This window comes from Rhodamnia argentea, chromosome 3 (genome assembly GCF_020921035.1).
Source record: "Rhodamnia argentea isolate NSW1041297 chromosome 3, ASM2092103v1, whole genome shotgun sequence".
Taxonomy (NCBI): domain Eukaryota; kingdom Viridiplantae; phylum Streptophyta; class Magnoliopsida; order Myrtales; family Myrtaceae; genus Rhodamnia; species Rhodamnia argentea.
Window position 1 is genome coordinate 9,290,018 of NC_063152.1, and position 22,743 is coordinate 9,312,760.

Genomic DNA, 22,743 nt, shown 5'->3' on the forward strand with positions numbered 1-22,743 from the left:
AAGGGCTTTATACTCGGACTACGTGGAAGAGCGCACTACAGTTCATTGTTTCCTAGAGTTCCAAGAGATTAAGTTAGGACCTAGAAAAATAGCATACCTTCCAGTTGACTTCCTCCCGTCAAAGCTACAGCCCCAATGTGCATCGGAAAGCCTTGCAAGCAAGCATCATTGCATCGGGGAAAGAAGTAAACCAGACCACCTTTTATGCTTGAGATAGCGCAAGATGTGTTTTACAATTTGCCAATGGTCTTCAGTTGATGCATGCATGAATTGGCAAACTTTATTAACAGCAAAGGAGATATCTAGTCTTGTCAATGTCACGTATTGGAAAACTCCAGCTATTGACCAATATAGAATAGCATCGGATAGCAGAGTAGCCCCCGGCGCAGATGGATTTGTGGTTGTAGCCATAGGAGTTCGGATAGACTTGCACTCGGACATCCAAGACCGATGAAGAAGATCATCAATATAACGTCCTTGAAAGAAAAGCAACCCTTCAGAGTGAGTGATAGCCTCTATTCCAAGGAAGAAGTGCAGTACGCCGAGATCATTAATGGAGAACTCTGGATACAATTTCTTTAATAGTGAGATGATAGTAGAAGGTGCATTACATGTAACCAGAACGTCATTGACATAGATAAAAGAAAAAATGACATCAGTGCCTCTTCGATAGATGAACAATGATGAATTTATTTGTGATGCCGAGAATCCCAAATGAAGCAAAAATTGAGAAAATCATTGGAACCAGGCTCTCGCAGTTTACTTGAGGCCATATAGCGAATGATGCAACTTGCAAATATAGTCACGACGAGGTGGGCCCATAAGCTCGGGGGCCTGCTCATTGTACACCTCTTTAAAAAGAACCCCATATAAGAAGGCATTTTGCACATCCAATTGTCGTACTTGCCACCCTTAAGAGATAGCAAGAGACAAAATACAGCGAACAATGGTAATTTTCACAACTGGACTGAAGGTTTCTATATAATCCGAGCCTTTTTGTTGATGAAAACCCTTAACAACCAGGCGAGCTTTATAACGCTCAAGACTACCATCCACTTTGCCCTTAACTCTATAACCCACTTACACCCAATGAGATTAATGGAAGAAGTGCGAGGAACCAAAGACCATGTTCCATTTTTCAACAACACATTAAATTCAATATTCATAGCTGCACGTCATTCAAGGATTTTGTTGGCTTGGGTGAATGAGGTTGGTTTTGTGATGGGGATGGTGACGGTATTAATTTGAGGTGGACGAGAGCGAAGTTGCATAGTGTGGTGCGTGTTGGCTTAGGTGAGGGCGATGGTGGTGGTAGAGAGGTCGGTATGGAGGTGAAATGATTAAGATCATGGAGGGGTCTGATTCTTAGGGTAGGAGAGATCGATGAATCAACATTAGACGAGACTGTGGGAACTAGTGTCAGAGTTTATATTCTCACTACAGTGGTAGGAAGAACGCAAATAGGAGCCGAAGCTCACGGTACTAGAGTAGGCGTAGGAATGGAAGACATAGGTGCTGGACCAAAAAAGGAGTCATAAGGGGAAACATGTTTCATCAAAACGAAATGCAAATGATTAGTGACGGGGTCAAGGCATCGGTATCCTGTATAAGAGGGATTGTATCCTAAGAAAATACGGTGAATAGAGCGGAAATCCATCTTATGGGCGTTATAATGACGTAGATACGGAAAATAGCGACACCCAAAGATTTTTAAAAAAGAATTATCCGAAGGGTGATTATAAACCATTTGAAAAGGGAAGACGCAATTAGTGGCCTTGGACGGTATCCAATTGATGAGGTAGACCGCTGTTTTCGAAGGTGTACTGCTAGTATTGATGAGGGACAGAACCATGAGTAATAATGTTAAACTGGTTTCAACTATATGCCTATGACGCTCAACCGTCCCTTGTTGTTCATGGGTAAGAGGGGTAGAGAGACAATGAGAAATACCAGCTTTTGAGAAAAAAAGATGGGAAGGTACGGAATTTGCTGCCCCAATATGTTTGAATGGCTTTTATTTTTTGTGAAAAATGACGTTCGACAAGAGCTTGAAAAGTATAAAAAAAAAAAAAACGAGTAAACTTATGACTTTGCTTTAGGAGGATAAAACCAAATAAATTTTGTGCAATCATCAACAAAAACAACAAGATATCAATGGCCATCAATTGAAATAAAATGTGAAGGACCTCAAACATTACTATAAATTAATCCGACGGAAACAAACTACAATTTGAAGACAATACTAAGAACTCACGACTAGCCTTGCCCAATTGGCAGGTTGTCCATAATTGACTCAACCGTAAGGACTAACACAACAAATAGAGATGCTCATGAGGATGGCTAAAACGTTGATGCGAGCCATCCATGGAAGTCCATTAAGCAATATTGGTAGTAGGCATTGAAGGTTAATGCGATATGGTGTAAAGACCACCACTACTTGCGCCCGAAAGAAGAACTGCTTTGGTCACCAAATCCTTAACAACAAAGTGGGTGGAATATAATTCAAAGAAAGACATTGTTGTCAATTGCAAATTTTTGAACTGAAAGTAAATGCTTAGAAATATCGGGGACGTGAAGGACTTAATTTAAACGTAAAGAAAGATTTGAAGTAGAGGAGGGAATAAAAGAAGTATCAATATTAGTGATTTTTTAACCCTTATCATTTTTCACGTGTAATTGATCCGATCCATTATAAGCTTCGTAGGAAGAGAGTAATTGTAAATCAAGCGTGACATGATAGGAGACACCGATGTAAGGATACCAAGGTAGAGTGTTGGAAGGTGAAAGTAAAAGAGAGGGAGAGTCATGACTCAAATTTGCATTGTGAGAGTGAGAGGGTTAAAAAGATGATGCATACGAAGGGGTATGTGTAGGGGGCAGGTAATACGGCATACCGGGAGGACGATAGTAGCATGTGGCAGCAGTGTGATTTGTACGTTGATAGATGGAACACCATAGTCCACCTTGTTGAGCACCGTGACCTTGACCAAAACGATCACCGCAACCCCCACGACCTCTAGACTAACCACAGCCAAAGAAAGAGGAACCATGATGGATGGAGATAGAACTAAAGGAATCTCATTAAGTAGAGTTGGCTATAGCAGAGTTAGCCCGAGAGGTAAGCTCGGAGATTTGCAATTTTTGGAAGATCTTAATACTCTCGTGACTAAGGAGAAGGCCTTAAAAATCCATAAATGAAATTAGTTCAAAATGATCAAGTAATGTGGGAATGGTGTCTTGGAAATCAAATCGGAGACCACGAAAGATGTGGATATTGAAATCCTCCGGTTCTAGAGGCTTGCCCGCAGCACCCATCTCATCGGCAATGGTTTTAGCACGCTGAAGGAAATCAACGACCGATTCGTCTTGTTTTTGCTGCAGACGTTGAAGACCGAAATGAAGAGAGAGCCTATGCATTGTGGAAGCTAAGCCAAAGGAAGCATTAGAGCATGCCGGATGGCTTTGCTAGTTGGTTTACTTAGAATGAGAGGTAAAATCGATTTTGATAGGGATGCAGTTAGAAGACTCATGATGGAAGCATTATGTTGTTGCCAGAGAGCTGCTTGGGCTTTATAAGAGGGACACAATTTAGTCCCATCGACATAACCATAAAAATTTGACCTCTTGAGAAATGAGACAACCTGTGCTATTCATAACAAGTAATTGGACTATGCAACGAGCATAGAAAGAAAGTAGTGAGCAGATTCGAATAGAAGAAGCACGGAAGAAGGGTTTGTGGTAGGGGTGGCAGCGCCGGAGCCATGCCGATTACCGTTGTAGAAAAAAAGGGTAGAAGAAGAAAGAAGAAAGAAGAAAGAAGAAAGCAAGGGTTGAAAAGAGGCTTGAGCCTTAGATGGCTCGATACCATATTGAAGCAGGAATCTTTGTATATTTTATTAAGCTTAAAAGGGTACTTATATATCTAAGAGTACATTCTAGTAGATTTATTTCAAGAAAAGAAATACATAAAATAGAAAATTTTCTTACTTTTATAAATACGATTCCAAATCTTCTAAAACCGATAGCGCAATATTCAGTTAATAATATCCAAAGATAAGATTCTAAATCTTCCAAAACCGATAGCGCAATATTTGATTGATACTAAGTTCAAGTTTTTTTTTTTTTCATTTTTCAACACATAGATAGTCTCATTAGTTTATCACATTTCGGTTGAATGTTCCAGTTTCATGAATATCTTGGCTTTTTCTTTTTTTTTTTTTTGTGGGTCTTATCCATTAAATAGTTAAGTTGTTATTACTTGATTGATAACATCGTTACCAAAATTTGGGGACTAAAAATGAAAATCAAATGAGATAGAAATCTCGCTCTCCATAAGCCAGATTTCTGGTGCCTTCACCGACCGTACAGTTGGACAAGTTAAATTTGATTACGGGAAGCGTCGTAACATCATAGATGTTGTTGTGTGCAGCGTTTTTATATTCGATTCCGACCCGTACTGTATAATAGGTGTATCGTAGAACTGTAAACATGTCAAATATACACAAGAAGTCCAAGAAGATTCTGAATTGCTATAATAGTAATGATTTTGCCTATTTTCCAAAAAAAAAAAATTCTTGAAGGCGGCCTCCGCAAACATATCTAAAATATGAGTCCAAGATGATTAGGCCCAATGAACATGAAAGTTGACTGAGGTGGTTGACAGCCGTCACCGGTCATTTTCTTTGCTTTCCTTCCACCTAAAACCACCTCTGGGCGGTGGCGCTACCCGGCGAATCTGATAGTGTTGACCTTTTGACTAAATTCCAGAAATATTTCCTTGGAATTGTAAATCATTAGTTGTTTTGCCGAGGGTCGTAGCTTTTTTCTCGGAGTATAGCATGGGTTACTTCAGCGTCGTAATGTCCGATACTCGAACATTGGCTCGGGACATTTTTTCTACCCCTTCTTACCCCGACAAAGCAGGAACACCTTGCGTCCTTGAACCGATAACCATCTTTCGGCTAACCTAACCTCCTCCGTCCTTCGGGACCCGTTGTCCATCGACTACACCTTTCGGCATGATCTTAGGTCCTAGTAAATATATAGTGCTCTATTCTATTACACGGATCGGGAGCAATTAAATGAATTGAAAAATATTCTCTCAAATATAGTTTTTTTTATATTGCTTATAAAAATGAGTGAACGAAAATATTTTTATTGTCCATCGTTATCGATAAGATTACGATATTATATCAAGTGATACAAGTAGTCATATTCAAAAAGATGTTTCGAAATCATTCATTTTTTACGAAACAAACGAAGTCAAGATATTACTTGTTTTTCGATGTTTAGAAGAAATATATGTGATTGAACTTTCTAATAAGTTATAAGCATTTACAAAGCTCACTAACACGCTGAATCTACTAACTCTAATATCACATTACCAATCTTAATTTGAGGGATTTATCAAACTATCTTCAGTTGATCTACCCATTGGTTTCATATTGCCGGATCTTATTTGATCTATCACCAAGGTTTATCTGGTCGCTTTCGAAATTACAAACTCCTATAACAATTTACGATCATTCGTTTTTCTTAGCTTACCTAATTACTAAGTTTACTGACTTTTGTTTGTACAAGATTATCAACCATAATTCGCTAAACTCTTTCCTATTGAGTTACTACTAACTAATTGCAGCTTACCCACTCTTGTGTAGTAACTCATTTAGCTCTCTACAGGCTCGCAAATCTAATCAACTAATCGAGTGTCTAATGTTTTTTTAAATAGATTTGATATTTAGGAAAATGGATACATATATCCTTCTAATTACACGATATATTATTTATTTCTCGAACCAAGAGATCCGTGAATAGGGATTCTAACGCATATAGAAAAAAAATGGTCCAATGAGGGCGAGAATTTTCAGAAACATTTGGAACATTTCGCTTCTAAGCAGAAGAGCCGTTTTCAAATAACCTTCGATCGATTAAAAAAAAATTGTCTAAATCACTTCGTTTTGTTTTGCTCAGGTTACTTTTCTCTTTGTCCAAATTTCTTCTTTCTTTTCTTTTATTTTTTCGCCTAATTTGCTTCCTTTTTTCTTGTTGAGTTCCGGGAATAACCCCCTTCATAGGTCGGGGCTAATGGAGTTGCGAAAACTTTTGTATATGTACCATACATCTCTAACCTTACTGCTCAACCTAAAAGCAAACAGTTAATGTGTTCCACTCGAGATCTAGATTTTCGGGAGTACCCCAATTCATAAATTGGCTGTAATCGAGTCGATTGGAGTTGAACTCGAGATCTCGACTTTCCATTGGAGATCAAGCTTGGCATCGAATCGGCCCAACTCGACTGGACTACACAATCAGGTCGACGAAGCTGAAACTCTTCGCGGGCTAAGTACGCTTGCAAGCCTCCTAATTTGCTTGAATCTTGCAAGTGGGCTTCCTCGTAATATTTTTGTGCTTTCGAGTCCCTAATTTGTTTGATTTGCGTAATAATGAATATTTCCGTACTCAGTTTATTTAATTACGTTGCATTGCCACGTCACAAATTTTTTTTTTTTTTGTACTGGGAAATTGTACGAAGCGCTGATGCAGTGGACGGGGTTGTTGAGAAAATATTAGGTACAGACGGGGTAAAGCTTACGTGGTCCAGCTCACCATTCATCTTGCGACACGTGGATTTTGTGACCCTACTTGTCAGAAATTTTTGAATCGCGCGGGCATTTCTCTCTCCACTTGACTGTCACGAGAAAAGCCGAGCGAACTCTCTCTCTCTCTCCCCTTCTCCAAAAAGACGAAGATGATGCCGTTCTTCCGTGCTCTCTACCTCCCACCCAAATCGACGCCCGACGATCAAAACCCAGCATAGATAGCGACGGCGGTTCTCTCCCTCCCACCCAAATCGACGCCCGACGCCTTAGGTTTTGACCGCGTCGGTGGTTCTCTACCTCCCACCCAAATCTAAGCCCCCGCGCCTGGATTTCGACGGCGACGGCGGTTCTGTCTCCCACCCAAATGGATGCCTGGCGCTTTGTGCTTGATCGCGACGGTGGTTCTCTGACGCCCTGGGTTTTGACCGCGACGGTGGTTCTCTCCCTCCCACCCACGCCCAAAACCCAGGAGAGACGACGCCCTGCTCTGCGCTCTCTCCCCCAAATCGACTGGTCCGACAAATGCGGCCTTGGCCTTGGCCTTGGCCTTTGCCTTCATCGCCAAATCGACTGGTATCGAATTAAAAAACCTGTTCTTTTTTCCTTTTGATTCTTTGTTCATGTGTCTGGCTGAATCGACTTCTTTTTAGCACATTTGTTATTCTTTGTATAGGTCATCAAACTCTTTTCAGCGTCTTGAGCATCCTACAAGCAATAGGTATGATGTTGATGCTGGAAACTTGTTCAGCTCCTGTTTATTTCTATATCAATCTTCTTGTAGTGTTTTATTGGCGATCCCGATAGTTGTTTCAACTTCCTATTGTGAAGTTCAAAAAACATTTTAAAGATTCTAACTCTTCTGAGTGGATTGCGTGATTAACATTGCTACATACGGCTGCTACAGTGGTTTCATTATAGTAATGCACTATAGTCTCAAAGTTAGGTATTACTCCTGGTTTTAAATTGCAATTTTTCTGTTGATTGTCTTCTCTAGGTGTAATCCTGATATCTTTGTGTTGTAATTTTGTTTAATTCTTCTGCTGTACAAATTATAAGCCTGGCTTCATGGGAGTTGGTTGTATTCGAACAGACCATCTTGCTTTAAGAAATGTTTGTATAGCCATAACTTAGGTCGCATTTTGTTTATCAATGAAAGATGGTAAAATGCAGCTTGTTGTATACTGGTTGTACTTGTTTCCCATGTATACTGTGTGACTTTTACTCTTTTACATAATCCTGTTGTGATAATGTAAGTATAACTCTTGGAGAGATGTTATGAAAATACCAATTATTTTAGAAATTGTTGTGTGTCTTTCTTCCTTGATTTTTTTAGTCGAGTCTGATAATTGTTAGTCCTTATTATCTCTTGGTGACGCATAAATGATTTGATGAGCTGAATGGCAATTCATAAGGCCTTTTTCGAGGGGTTAGCATGTTTTCTGGTACACAAGGTAAATATGCATCTTATGGCAAAACTGCCTATCCACTAGACAAGGTACATTATGCTTGTCTCAAAGAATCTTGATATGGGTTATTGATTATGAGGCTACCAGTTTGATAGTAATGCTTTCTTTTAGAGTAATTTCGCACAGAATCCTAGTTTTCTGGTTGTTGGTAATTGCATGCATTGTTGCATTGGTTTTATCTATCTTGTTCTTGAATGGACAGACCTCTTCCTTTGTCTGAATGTTTTTAACCTGTACAGGCTCTCGATTTCTTTTGCTTTATGCAGTATCAGAAAAAATGTAGCAGTACTTTCCTTACAGTATTGCATTTTGATATATTTGTATGGGAAAATATTGGCTAGTCGAGCATTCAACAAGTAAAGGCGTGATGTGTATGTTCAGTAATCTTTGAATGTGGAAACTGTGGTGGCACGAGTTCTCTATGATAATCTCTGTTTGACAAGGCAATACAGAAAGCATGGTTGTTACTCTATATACAATTGTGTCTCCCCTGGAATTCCCATTTTCTGTTTTCCCTTCTTCTAGAGCACTGAAGCTGCCATGATAATTGCTTACAAGGGGAAACTCCTATTAAAGTTGTTGGACAGCCCAAGCAGAAACTGTTCATTCACAAAAAGTCAAAATTTTGCTTGGCATGTGCTTTCTTGCAATCAATTTCACATGCATGTGTAATTGCTTCTTGTAGAATGATTGTAGGTGGTTTGAAGTTGAATTATAACAGCTTTTTAGATGGTTTCTTTATGCCTCTGCTTTGATACCTTTTTTTTTTTTTTTTTTTGTATGGCTCGACTTATATTCCCTAAAGAAACACCGTGGCTAACTCTATCTTTATGAACACGAAATTGCAGGTAACTATGGCGAGCCAGACCTATCACAACTCATGTTTCAAGTGCAAACATGGAGGTTGCCCCAAAACCCCATCAAACTATGGAGCTCTAGAAGGCATCTTGTACTGCAAACACCACTTTCCCAGTTTTTTAAGGAGAAAGGAAGCTATAACCATCCCAGCAAGTCTACATCAATGTAAAGGGCTGCAGCGTCAACTCCAGAAGCTTAAAATGAACTTTATTATGATGTTTCTTAGTTATTTGATCGGTCTTTATATGTGCCTTTTATTTGTCTAGCTTGATCATCTTGTGGGGGAGCTAGTGAACTTGGTTCCTCCGTTTCTACTTTCCACATACTGTTACAAGCCCTTTCTTACGTTGCGATGGATAATATGCAATTTAGAGTGCGAGGTTGTGAATTTTGACATTTGTATTCTACTGCAGATACGAATTTTGGACAATCTTATTTCAGTTTGCTTTTCGTTTGCAAACTTGTGCTACTGATATTTCATGTCTTATTCCCCTTCTTTTTCCTAACAAACTGTACTTTCCCAGATGAGCAACAAAGGCAGTGAGCAGCCTTTTCAATGGCTACTTAACAATAGAGGACTCACTAAAATATCAATAACGGGTTGGTTGTGTCGCAAGCAAATAACTGTGCTCCGAACTCAAAATAACTGTGTTGCAAAATTTCCACTAGACCACAATCTCTGTCCGAAAGAAATGAGAAATTCAAAACATAAATGACCAACTGAATTAAAATCATGACCTCCTTTAATTAATTAATCACTGTAAGAAACGTCAATAACAGATTGGTTGTGTTGCCACCCAATTCTACAGCCTCTATAATAGAATATAAAATAAAATGATGTATCTCTACGACCCCAAAAACCGAAAATACAAGAGACAAATCATTCACTTATTGAATTTCCTACGTTGGACTAATTTTTTCTAATCGTCGGTAACACAGTTGAAACCATCTCCAGGCTTCCAGGGGAGGGGGCAGTAGGATGATAGGCGAAACCTTCACCAGCCGCTAGCACAAACCCAACTTGCCTCCACTAAATTGCCCATGCTGGAAAACAAAGATAAGGCAATTAATTCTTCCTTTATATTTATGATTTGCTCCTCTTTTTGGCTTCAATATAGAGTACGACTCGTAGGACAGTTAAATAGTAGCCAAACATTCCTGTGACGGACACAGGATTCCTGAAAATCAAGATTGACTCCACCATTGCTACAGCGCCTTTTGCATTTCCCAGCACCTGAAAGAACGACCAATTCTTAGAAACTCTTCCGTTCAATCCTTTTGGTTATTCCAAGTCCAATCAACATCACTTAAAGAATAAATAAACGTCACTAACCCAAACCTGATCAACATCGTTAAAGGATGTTCAGTGTATAGAGAAACAACATGTTCAAAGCAAAAAATACCAATAAGTTAACACAACTCCCCTGCCATTCCTTCCTCCGCTAATGAAAAATAGAAGAGAAAAGGAACATATCACAAAATTACAGAATATGAATGGAGAAGGAAAAAACCCCTCCACCGAATAGATCAAAACAACATATTGCCTCATCCATTTGACACGATTGAATATATTCTTCATATGAACAGACATCTATATACTCTTGAAGGAAAAAACTAGAAACACCATTTATAGGTTTTCCAAATGAAGATTGCACGAGCAGCAAAGGCCATAAGTATTTCAAGGTTAGTTTTCGTGGGAACAATGTGTTCCCACGAAAAAGGTAAAGCCAATCTGAGAATGTCATCACCAAATGGAACACAAATCTTTCACATTAGCAAAAAGCTCCTCATAAGCATATGCCATTGCTTGTGGAAAAGAGGCCTTCGTCAATAGCATCAGACAACATCACACGACTTTATGCGAGTGGGGACCATACTTTGTCGCTATCGCTGTTCATTCAAACTCATGAAAATTTTAGTGGTTGTGACGCATAAAAAGAGATAAATATTGAGCGCATTCTGCATCCACCAAATCTCCCTCTCAAACAGCAACTTAGCACTCCAAAGGTAGCCTAAACTTAGCCCATGTTTCCTCACATGACAATTTGCATTTTGGTATATAGGCAAAGACAAATGTATAAACATGAATCACCAACAAATTCATTGATCTCTTCCCTTCTCTTCTATTTGCCAAGTAAACCGAAAGAAGGAACAATAGAGAGACATCTCTATAAATAGGTGAACGTCTTCACATCTAGGACTGTAAGTTAATCTATCGGTTACATGGATATGTGGATGAGAGAGCAGATTCCTGACAATAACATTTATGCAAATGTATATGTGGACGACTTATAAGATATGTCAAATCAAAGTTTAGCTATGAGAACACACTTAACAATCCTGAAATCCCAAGTGAAACACCTATGAAGCAAATTACCCAATTAGCAGCACAAATCACTAAAAAGATCCCACACAAATCAGAAAATACACGTAATATGGAAATGAGAGTTGATGATCCTAATACAAGGTTACGCGCTTTGAAGAAGTTGCTAAGTTCTTTTACACATTTTGTAGGCACTGAAAATAAGGGAAAAGATCTCAATGCTGAATTATCCAAGGATACTGCCGTTTTTCAGCCTTAAGGTTTGGGAAGTTATAGGAATGGTGTGAGGTTGTTCATCATAATCATTCTCTCAGTATTATAGCTGTGTTTAATGTCGGAGAAAAAATCCAGAAGAAGGCAAGACAAACTGTCCTTCAGCCAGAGTCCGACTATTTCTAAGGAAATCAAAGAAGTCAGGGTAGAGCAAGTGACAACCAGTGACAAAGAATTGGTTTAAGTGCTTATGCATGTCGGCATGGAGAAACTGTGCAAAGGAGATAATACCAGCCAGTCCGGGCCATTTCAGCATGCAGTCATCAAAGTCTCTCTGTTTCAAGTTTATTCAACTTATATAGAAAAATCTTCCTACTAGCCAAAGAAGTCGATTCAGCCAGACTCATGAACAAAGAATCAAAAAGAAAAAAAGAACAGGCTTTTTAATTCGATACCAGTCGATTTGGCGATGAAGGCAAAGGCCAAGGCGAAGGCGGAGGCCACATTTGTCGGACCAGTCGATTTGGGTGAGAGAGCGCAGAGCAGGGCGTCGTCTCTGCTGGGTTTTGGGCGTGGGTGGGAGGGAGAGAACCACCGTCGCGGTCAAAACCCAGGGCGTCAGAGAACCACCGTCGCGATCAAGCACAAAGCGCCAGGCATCCATTTGGGTGGGAGAAAGAACCGCCGTCGCCGTCGAAATCCAGGCGCGGGGGCTTAGATTTGGGTGGGAGGTAGAGAACCACCGACGCGGTCAAAACCTAAGGCGTCGGGCGTCGATTTGGGTGGGAGGGAGAGAACCGCCGTCGCTATCTATGCTGGGTTTTGATCGTCGGGCGTCGATTTGGGTGGGAGGTAGAGAGCACGGAAGAACGGCATCATCTTCGTCTTTTTGGAGAAGGGGAGAGAGAGAGAGAGTTCGCTCGGCTTTTCTCGTGACAGTCAAGTGGAGAGAAACGCCCGCGCGATTCAAAAATTTCTGACAAGTAGGGTCACAAAATCCACGTGTCGCAAGATGAATGGTGAGCTGGACCACGTAAGCTTTACCCCGTCTGTACCTAATATTTTCTCGGGTTGAGAAAATGTGCCACCGTTAGGCCTTTCAGCATATTTATTCTCATGTTGATTGATTTTAGCTGACGTGGACATTACAGTTACTGACATTGACGTCGAAGTGTAGCGTAGGAGAAAATATTAGGTGCTCCTAGAGAGCCACGTCATCTCTAAGACACCTCATTCAATGAACGACACGTGTTCAGCGGGGCTCACATTTCCGATTTTTTTAAAATCTGTTTTTCTCTCACATTTTTCTTTCCGTAAACACCCCCACGGTCCACACACTCTCTCTCTCTCTCCAAGTATCTGCAAAAAGAAGAAGATGATGAAGATTACGAGGAAAATGAATGCGCAGCATAAGCAAAACCAGAAGCATTTCCAACGATGGCGACGGCCCACTCTCTCCCTCTTCAAGTGACAGGATCCCTCACCTTCATCCTTTTTTTTTTTTATTTTCGTGCCCGAATCTGTGGCCAGCGGCAAGGGAGCCGGCAGCGAGGGAGTGGGCGGCGAGGGAGCCGGTGGCAAGGGAGCCGCGGGCTGAGCCACTGACATGGCGGGAGGCAAGGCCGAGTACTTGAACAGAGATTAGAAGAGAGAGATCAGGGGCGGCGAGAAGAGATTTTGCAAAAACTTGGAGAGAGAAAGTGGGCCGTGAGCTGCAAACGGGCGCGAGGACCCCCACCTCGGCCTCTCCGCCCCGCGTCCTCGCCGCCCGCGATCTCGGCCGCTCAGCTCGCGGCTCTCTCGTTGCCCGCCGCAGACGGGTGCAAGGTCGCTTCAGCCGCGATGAGCGGCGATCTCGAACGCGAAGCTCGCCCTCAACCACATCTTGACCCCCGCCGCCGTCTCCACCTCGGCCTCGCCGCCGCCGTGTCCTCGCCGCCCGCGATTTCGGCGGCTCAGCCCGCGGCTCCCTTGCGGCCGGCTGTTGGTTGAAGATGTGAAGATGAAGGTGAGGGGACTGATTAGTGTGAAGGAGGCTTTGCTCCCGGAGGGTGTCCTGGGTGGCCCGCCGTAGGCGGTGGTTGCCCCCCTCTCCGGTCGACGGCGGCACCTATGATTTCACCGCCCAGAAATGCCGTCCTACGTTTTGCAGAAACTTGGAGAGAGAAGGGGGTGGCCGTGGGGGTGTTTACGGAAAGAAAAATGTGAGAGAAAAACAAATTTTAAAAAATCTGAAATGTGGGCTTCGCTGGACACGTGTCGATCATTAAATGGGGTGTCTTAGAGATGACGTGGCACTCCAGGAGCACCCAATATTTTCTCGTAGTGTTGTGTTGTGATTCAGTCAAAATTATCAAGTGGTGCCACGTCATTCTACACATATATTGAAAAAAAAATCCAAATTATTATTCCAAAATTTCTACACGTATTTTAAGAAAAAAAAATTAAATAAAAACTTAAAGTGCCGTCATTTTTTCAAATAAAAGCTCGAAGTGTATATTATTTCAAATAAGAATATAGAGTGCCTTCATTATTTAAAAAAATGACCTAATTGAATGGCATTTTCGTTTTTTTATTTGTAATTTTTTCCCTTTTTTTCTTTTTTCCCTGATCTGTTTCTTCTATCTTTTTTCCCTCTTCCCTCATGGGACATCCCCGGACTCAAACGAGGGCCGGCGTCGGCCGAGGGAAGTCCCGGCAAAAAATCTGATCTCTGGTTGATCAACTGAAACTTTAGGGACCCTTTCCCCGTGCTGATATACGCAGGGCTTGATTAATTCGCAATTGATACCGCGAGGGAGCACAAACCACAGTTGAAGCTACCAATCACAGAAGACGATCTGAGAGTGATTTTCCGAGGAGGGCGACACTACCCTTGATAAGTGCTGAGCATAGAACAGGTTCCAAATGAGAGAGACATGGTTCATATCATTCCGATCGAGAAAACGAAACCTACAGAGGGGAGTCGCGACTCGAAACGGGGTACTCACTCTTTGGATACGGCGACAGCTACACAAAGCTGACAAGTTCTTGGGCAATCGATCGGGGATGAAGACTGGATGATCTCTCGAGACATCAAGTAGACGGAGCAGACAGATTCGATTCTGGGGTTCCGACTCGCCCAACACCTGCCCGGGCAAGGGACGCCGGCCCAGGGGAGGGCGACCCTCGCCCGAAGCCGCCAAGGGCCAGGGAAGGGAGGGGAAAAAGAAATAGAAAAATAAAAAGAAAACAATTACAAAAAAAGTAAAGAATGAAAATATCCTTCGATTTCAGGTCCTTATTTGAAAAAATAAAATCACTTCAAGCCCTTATTTAAAAAATTTCCCGTACTTTAATCTCGAGAAGCAATATGAACAAGGAAGACCATGGTTCAACGACCACAAAAAATGATCAGGACCTCATCTAATATTCGGCAAGGACTGCCGGTATTCTAATGCCGTTTCTTATTCGCACCGTCGTTACGGCGATCCACATCAACAAATTTGACGAAGGTTTTCAGTGCCAAATGATGAAAAGACTTGATTGTGCAAATCAGATACGCCAAGCTGCACTAGATTGCACAAACCAAACAGGTTGAAGACTGCATTGAAGGGAAACAGAAGCTCTAGACTTCAAGGCGATGCGGCTGAAGCTAAACCACGGGCTACGATCCGAGTCATAACCAACTGCTGGCAAAGCGGGATGTCTTCGGAGATCCTTCGGATTCGCATCTTTTTTTCTGACAAATCCCGTCCCATCTATCATAAGATGTGACATCCGATTCATCCTTACAAGCACAAGCAGCGGCAAGCTCTAAGAATGCACATACACGTATTCAATGTCCAGTGATACAATATGCTGACAATCATGAAGCTCCAGACAATTCGCATGACGTACGTCATACGTAATTATAGTACATTTTTACGAGGCTTGCCTTAAATCTGATGCAAAATCTCTAGCCGCAGAGAGCGGGAGAGCTAAAGAGAACCTTAGAACAATACCGATGCAAATCCCGAACAATGTTCTGATGAGTCCTGCTTCATTTTGTGAGAAAGTGACTAAAACAGGCTAAAGTGACCTCTGCAGCTTATTACACTGATCAACTTAAGAAGTCTAACGACAGTCACTGCGGAGGTAGTCCTTAATCTACCGACAATAACCAAATCTTTTGGTTCTCAATCTTACTGCACCTACACGAGCAGATTGACATCCTACTGCCACTAGAACTGACATCCATATGATAAGAACTTGCGCAAACTTATCTAGCTTCTAGAAAGGCTCCTCCCAGTAGTCACCTTCAGCTTCAGCTTCTATTAATCAAACGTCCCCAGCTGAAATGGCTCCAACTTGGTCCATCTTCGCAAATGAGGCGCGAATGTCATGCAGAGACTAGTGCAACAATAGCTGCTTATGGAAATCAAGCTTTGTGCAGGAACAGAATCATACAGATGTTGACCATTTGTAGGGACTAGATCCAGTGCAAGCGCTGAATGTGTACGATCTTTCAGATATAAATCCGATGTTATGCTCGTAGTCCCTGCACCAGCCCAAACTTATGGTTGACTGGAATTAGGCAAGGCTAGGAGAGCAAGATATTAATATCAAAGCCAGATCAGCTTTATCTTCATTCCTTGTCTACATTTCATCTAACTCTACGAGCTGCGCCCGTCTCTCTGCAGCCTTCTTCCTGACAAAAATGCCCCATCTCAATGCTGCCTTAAGCTTTAGCCACCCAATAAAAGCTTTGCCAGATGAGCGGCTCCTATCCTCATTGCAGGCGAAATTCGGCGATAGGTTGGCCATGTGTGCTGATGAAAATGGGCACCCATACTCATCAACGATGAATGAGAACTCGTTCTGACCTCCCATGTTGAAGCTACGGAGGAGATGCTGCACATCCTCGTTCTCAAGCGTCTCGTGGCTTCTCATACGAATTTCCTCCTCCAAGGAAAGGTCCTCAGCTCCCCTGTAAAGAGGAAGACTCGATGGGCCCGCAGCATGAAAGCCAGATGCTGATGCCGGTGAGTGACTACAGCTCAGAAGCTGGGTTTGGTGTGAGGAACTGATTAATGGATTCTGAAGAGGGACTGAAGAGCAATCAAACTGAAGAGTATTGACATCTACGTTTTGATATCTGGTAGAAATACCGTCATTGTACCCTGTGAAGGTTTTGGAGAATGAGCAAGCAAAAACCAGTGAGTATTGGAAGAGAGTAGTTTGCTTTCTGAAGTAGCCCGAAAGAAATATCAAAACGAACATCATAAGAGAGTGAAAGACCCTTCCTAAATGTTGGACCAAAACTTCAAAGAACAAAACAAAAACAAAAACAAAATTGTATACAGAAGCAAACAAATCACTGCTCGTGGCTCTTATTCTTCCGTGATTCAAACTGTGTAGTAGGGATTTCAGGAATACTACAATCTTGCCCCCTAATTTCAGGGTTATATCAGTCAACCCCCTTATGCTCTTGCTATTGGGTGGTAGCTTTTAAGACAGACGTAATAGCGATGGAAGGCTATTAAGACAGATGTAATAGAAGAGGTAGGAGGGCAGTTGGCTAAATCTAGCATGGATCATACACATGGATCATACACGGAAAATAGTACAAACCTTCCATCAGCCCCCTATAGTTTGATTTTGTCTTAGTTTAGCCCAAATGATTGGTTCTAATGTTTGGAACAACAGAGTCTAAAGAACGTGGTGTCCCATGGGCAAGTTCAAGCCATTGTACGGCTAATAGTTAGCAAGCTCTCTTCCATTATGGCATTCGGAAGTCGCGTGTTATTTTCCAATCACTCCAAGTGAGACAAAGGGAAGAGACATTTAAAATTACTTTGCAACTTTTATTGAACCAATAGGAACTCATACCGACTATTTTACAACTACTGAATCGTCGGATTTCATGATCCTGATGTCAAGTGCTTTAGTATCAGACTTGTCAGAAGCCTAATTTCAAATTTAGGACTGAGTTAAATTAAGGGATTAATTATGGAAGTTAAATGAGACAAAATAGATCATGAGGGTTGACTAAGACAGCCGGGAAAGTATATGAGTAAAATGTCTTTGGCCCCGGGGTTTTAAAAAAGGAAAAGAAATTACTTCTTTTACCCCATAAAGCCTACAACTTTCATGTAGGATAAACAAAATTTCTACCAAGAGGGGCGCACTGTTAGATCAAACAGATTTGACAAGATTCCAGACATTTTACTGTTGAAAAGAACAGCAATCGACATAAAAATTATCCAAAACTGTCTGTTTCCTGAATCAACTGTTCGGAAAATGATGAGCACAATGACACTATACAGGAAGAGTTTAGTACTACCTGAATCCGCAGGAGCCTGGTGATCGTATATGTTTGAATACTCTTGTTGACCCATGGGAAATTCAAACTCAATAACATGCATCCAATGGTCGTATGCCTTCTTTACCAAGGTGTCCACATGGACCTTGTGGAATAGAACCATTTCAATTTTTGCAATGAAAAAGAAGGGTATGCAAAAGAACAAGATATTCTACATCTTGTCTACCAAACATCATTCACGAAAACAGAATGTGGTAGATCTCGAATACAGGAATAAGATAAGGCAGTTCATCGAGCAAAGGAAACTAGTATCTTTTGACCTGAAGGCGCCAAAAGATGTCAAAGCAATGATCACATCACACCAATGCTGTTCCTTACAAGATGACACATTTTGCAGCATGTAGGATCAGTTTATAATGAGGCAACAGAAAAGTAGAATCACCTTCTGATCGTCTGAAAGAGAATCTGCAGAGATATACTGTCCATCTGCAATTAAGCCACTGAATTGATGAATGTTATTGAAAACAACTCCTACATTCCTAGCATCATCCGGACGATACACGTAAAGCTTCCCACTTAAGACACATGTCTTAGCAAGCTCTGCAAGAGCATCCCACATTTTGTTTGGCATGCCGCTGCCAAGAATCTAGGAAAAAGCAAAAAGAAGTAATTAACAAAGTAAGAAAAAAAGTATCTCAAGTTTAACCACATTGTTACTTAATTCTTACATTCCTCAGCCTCTGTGAGTCTCTGCCCACAAGACTAGGAAAGTCTTCAACAGGCCAAATCTTTGCCAGAGTAGCTTCAGGAGCAACTGGAGTGTCACAGATTTGTGGAGCCAGATTATGTTGAACAGGGGTGATATTTTCAACTGGTCCTTCGACGCCTTGAGATGGAAAAGAGCTTGAGCTTTCTTTTTGCACTGAACCAGAAAAGGTCTCCCCATTGAACTCCCTAACATCATCCAAGTTATCAAGGGCCTTTTTGACGATTGTATCTCCATGTTCCTGGAAGAAAATCACTTGCTATCTTGCTCAGGTTGGACTAATGGAAGTTTTTATCTCCACTATTGAAGGTACACGCTCTGATTTCAAGTTCTTTTTTAGGCAAGTAATTGCATTCCCATGGCTGAACATTATTCAGAGTAAGTATGCAAGTGCAGCCCAGCGAAAGAATAAAAAAACCTTTGAAAGAACCTCAATTTATTTTACACCTATCGCCACCGATTTCTCCACCACGTAAAGGTCAGGTGCTCGAAAGATATGGAGAGTACAATTGAGGCAAGGCTCCTTAGGGTAAAAGATGCAAAGATCGAGAGAGGACTGGTGAAGAAATAATAAACACATCAACTTGTGTTGTGCAAGTAATTAAGATCATCATGATTTAAACTTGGAGAGTAATAGTTGCAACATGAATGTGTTAATCATTCAAACTACAATCTGATGATGAGTGCCTAGGATTTTCATGGATGACACCAAATCAACTGCTGAAAGTGCTTTCCAACTTACTCATGTTTAAATTTCACTACGGGGTATAGAGGAACACTTAGATTTAGAAGATCACTATCCTCAACTTTGCATAGCAAAGAGCGAAAGCTCAAATTCACTCCAATAAGAAGTCTCTATTATGGATCTAAAAAAAGCATCTGTAGTTTCCTTTTAGTCCTCCTCAAGGACTTCATATTACTTTTACTGATTAATAAAACAACAAAGCATCTAGATGTCCAACCAATTCCTCCTTTCAAGTTCCATATCACTGGTTGATTCTAACACCTAATAAGCCACACAGCTATGGGTAGACATCAAATTACTGATTACATAGATAATAGTGGACAAATTACATGAATTTGGCATGATGGTTTGTAGCGCACAAACTTGATTGACAAAACTCAGTGGGAACTAGTTACTTACCTTCTCTTGGGCAGAAAGTCGATGAGTAGCAACATAAACCCTGTCTTTGATTAGGCCGATCAATTGACCTTGAGCGTCGAATAGAGCACCAAGCTTCCTCATGCTATCGAGATAGTATAAATAAAGTTTCCAACTTATTTTGCAAGTCCTTGCATGACGAATGAGGCAATCCCAGTTCTTCGGTGTTATGCTCTTTCCAAGAATCTATGATGAGTGAACAAACAAAACTTATGTTCTTCGTAGTCAATTAAACAATAATAGAGAATCACTAACTGACTGCTTACCTCTCTCAATTTGTTGGAGTCTGTAAACAGTTGCATTAGAAAGTCCTCCACTTTATATATTCCGAATTCACACAGTTTTTTGTGAGATTTCCCATCTTTGGCAATTTTCTCCAGCCTCCAGACCTCATCATCAGATTTAGGTGGATAATTTTTCTTGTATGCTGTAAAAGGAAGAAAACATATACAGTAAGGTCCCAGTCACCATAAACTCAATAAGTAGAAGCAAACTTCTGATAGGCGTGCAAACTCTCTCCTGAAACTGATCCAAACATTTGCAAATAACAAAGAAACCGACCATCTCTTATGTATCTGAATTTTCATTCAAAATGCAAAGGTCTGTATGAATGAAGCTCTCAATGAGAAAATTGAAGATTGTGGATGTCAAAAACCATGTTTATGGTTCGTCATAAAGGAAAAGGTTTATATGCCGTAAAAAGACTATGAAGGACCTACATTCTCCTCTATGTTCCTTCACAGCGAAGGCATCTGTTTTTGCTTGTCGGATTCGTGTATGCCCATGATAACCTGATGCCACCTTAAGCCCTATCCTAAACATTTTACTCCTATTCCAGCTGGAATTGTCAGTAAATATCAAATCTCCCAGCTCCCCAACACCTCGCTTGAGTGTCACTAGGAGATTTCCAGCCAATAGCGGCCTCTTTCCTTCACGTTCTTTAACCACATAGTTCTCAAACTCTTTTTGAGACCAGTTATCCTCATCGTCTTTGTTGAAGTCACCTTCAAGCACAACGACGTCCAGCTTAATGGAGGATTCTGGACCTGATGTAACCACACCTCCTGTATTAGCGTCAATCAAGGCAACAGAAATGCGCACACCCCCCTTTCCTTCTAGTTTCTTTCCGGTAAATATAGGAAGTGACAGTTTGGTTTGAAGTTGAAGCTGTAAGTGTCTCGCATCACTCCTTGCCATAGATTTAGCATTATCCCTGCATTTTCTCCATGAGAAAAGAAACCATTAGAAATAGGAAAAGATATGGAGGCAGAAAATTGGAAAAGTAACTACAAAGAGAGTCTAACTACCAAACATCTCACTTGGGCAAGTCTTACTACTGGGGAAACTACAAGGACAATAGTTATGTTCTAAATTGGAGCACTGACACTTTGGCGCACAACCGAGTCATTGTGGCCTGACCTCACTGAGCTCTGACTACTTGCTGTGGGGCGGTAGTTGCATGTCTGAGAATTATTCCTCCAAAACATCAATAATGCATAACTGTTCAACACTACACAAAATGCCGTTCTCAGTGGTATTACAGGGGAAGTAGTTTCTTACCTTCTGAGGTGGGGAGAGTGACTGTTTGCAGGCTCCACTGCTTCCCCCTGTTTAATACCACCAACAGCAGAATTTCCAAAGTTGGAGACATCAGAAAAAAGAAGCAGAAGGGAGATAAAACCAATCCATTCCATCAAAAGGAGTTGAAAAACCCACTCGGTCGTTCCTTCTTAAAAACCACTTATTGAGCTAGTTAAGTTGTCTGACCAAAAAAATAAACTGGCTAACTTCTTCAGCCACATTCGAAATCACAATGTTTAGGTAACAGCAGTTGTCTATACAGCTCAAATGAACAATCCTAGGCATTTTCATTTTCCCCTTTGATTCCGTGTCCACACAAAAATTTACATGTGTTTTAGACTGGTTCTGATTCAGCTTTAGGCGATAAAGCCACGGTTGCAGATGTTATTGAGGCAAATGAATGGAGATGGCCTCCGGCAAGATCTGATAATTTGCTTGAAACTCAGATGGCTTTGTGTGGATTGATTGCTCCAAACTCTCGCAATGTAGACAAAGTCAGATCATCTAGGGGCTCTTTCTCTGTAAAGGAGGCTTGGAAGCTACAGAGGACATGTGGGAACAAATTGACTTGGCTTAGGCTTGTACGGTTTACGCCTAATGTGCCAACATATGGCCTTATATATTGGTTAGCAATTCATAATAGGTTGCACACGTTGGAGAGGATGATAACTTAGTGTGACATTTATAGCACTTCAGTGCTACGGTGACAACATGATAAATCTTGAATGCACTTGTTCCTTAAGCATGTATTCTCAAAGCAGATTTTGGGGACAAATTTTACAGCTGCTCTCATGTCCTAGATCTGCAATTAACTGGAAGGTTGAATTCTCTTGGGCCTTGCAGAGCATGAAGGGCAATAGTTTGAAGTTATTAGAGAGGATATCACCCTGGAATACAACAATTTATTTATTATCTCTGGAGCGAGAGGAACTTAGCAAAGCATAAAAATGTATATCCTCAAAGCTTGCTGTGTCCTAGCAGTTGTTTTTCTCCATAAAAATCTCTGTTAGAAGCTAAAATTTGGGAAGATGTTGCGATTTTAAGTGTGGGTGTAGAAATTGGCAAGTTCATGTTGAATAACATTGCTTTAATCTGGTGGCATGGTAGTGTAGAAGCGGAAGACTGTAATGTCATGCTGTCATTTGGTCTGTGGAGTCATTAGATTGAAAGTCAACTTGATGGATTAATTTCAAGATACAACACTTCCATATTATAAGAAGTTGTTCAAAAGGATTTCCCTTTCTTCCCGTCGTGCACTGACAAAAGTCCTCCTTAGTGATCCGCTGGTGCTGAGTGGAGGGCCGTCGCTCAATGGATAAAATGTAATCTAGGGATAACAAGATCTACCCCAAGAGTTCACATCATTGGGATGTTTGGCACCTTGATGTCAGCTCCATATATGGGAGATTATGGTGTACTGGACTTGTATGGGATGTAGTCCAATAAAATGAATTATTTACTTATAAAACAAAGAAATTGTGCAAAGTTCATG

The 22,743-nt window shown here is 41.1% G+C and overlaps 1 protein-coding gene and 1 long non-coding RNA gene across 2 annotated transcripts in view; one reads left to right on the top strand and one right to left on the bottom strand.

Annotated features, from left to right (window-relative positions):
• LOC115726559 (calmodulin-binding protein 60 D-like) overlaps positions 1-22,743 on the bottom strand; it is a 57,290-nt gene that overhangs the window by 12,129 nt on the left and 22,418 nt on the right. The window lies entirely within an intron of this gene.
• On the top strand, positions 4,832-21,214 carry LOC125314393. Its single transcript, XR_007197889.1, has 3 exons — positions 4,832-4,992; positions 8,090-8,094; positions 21,203-21,214. It is a non-coding gene; the product is annotated as an uncharacterized LOC125314393 (long non-coding RNA).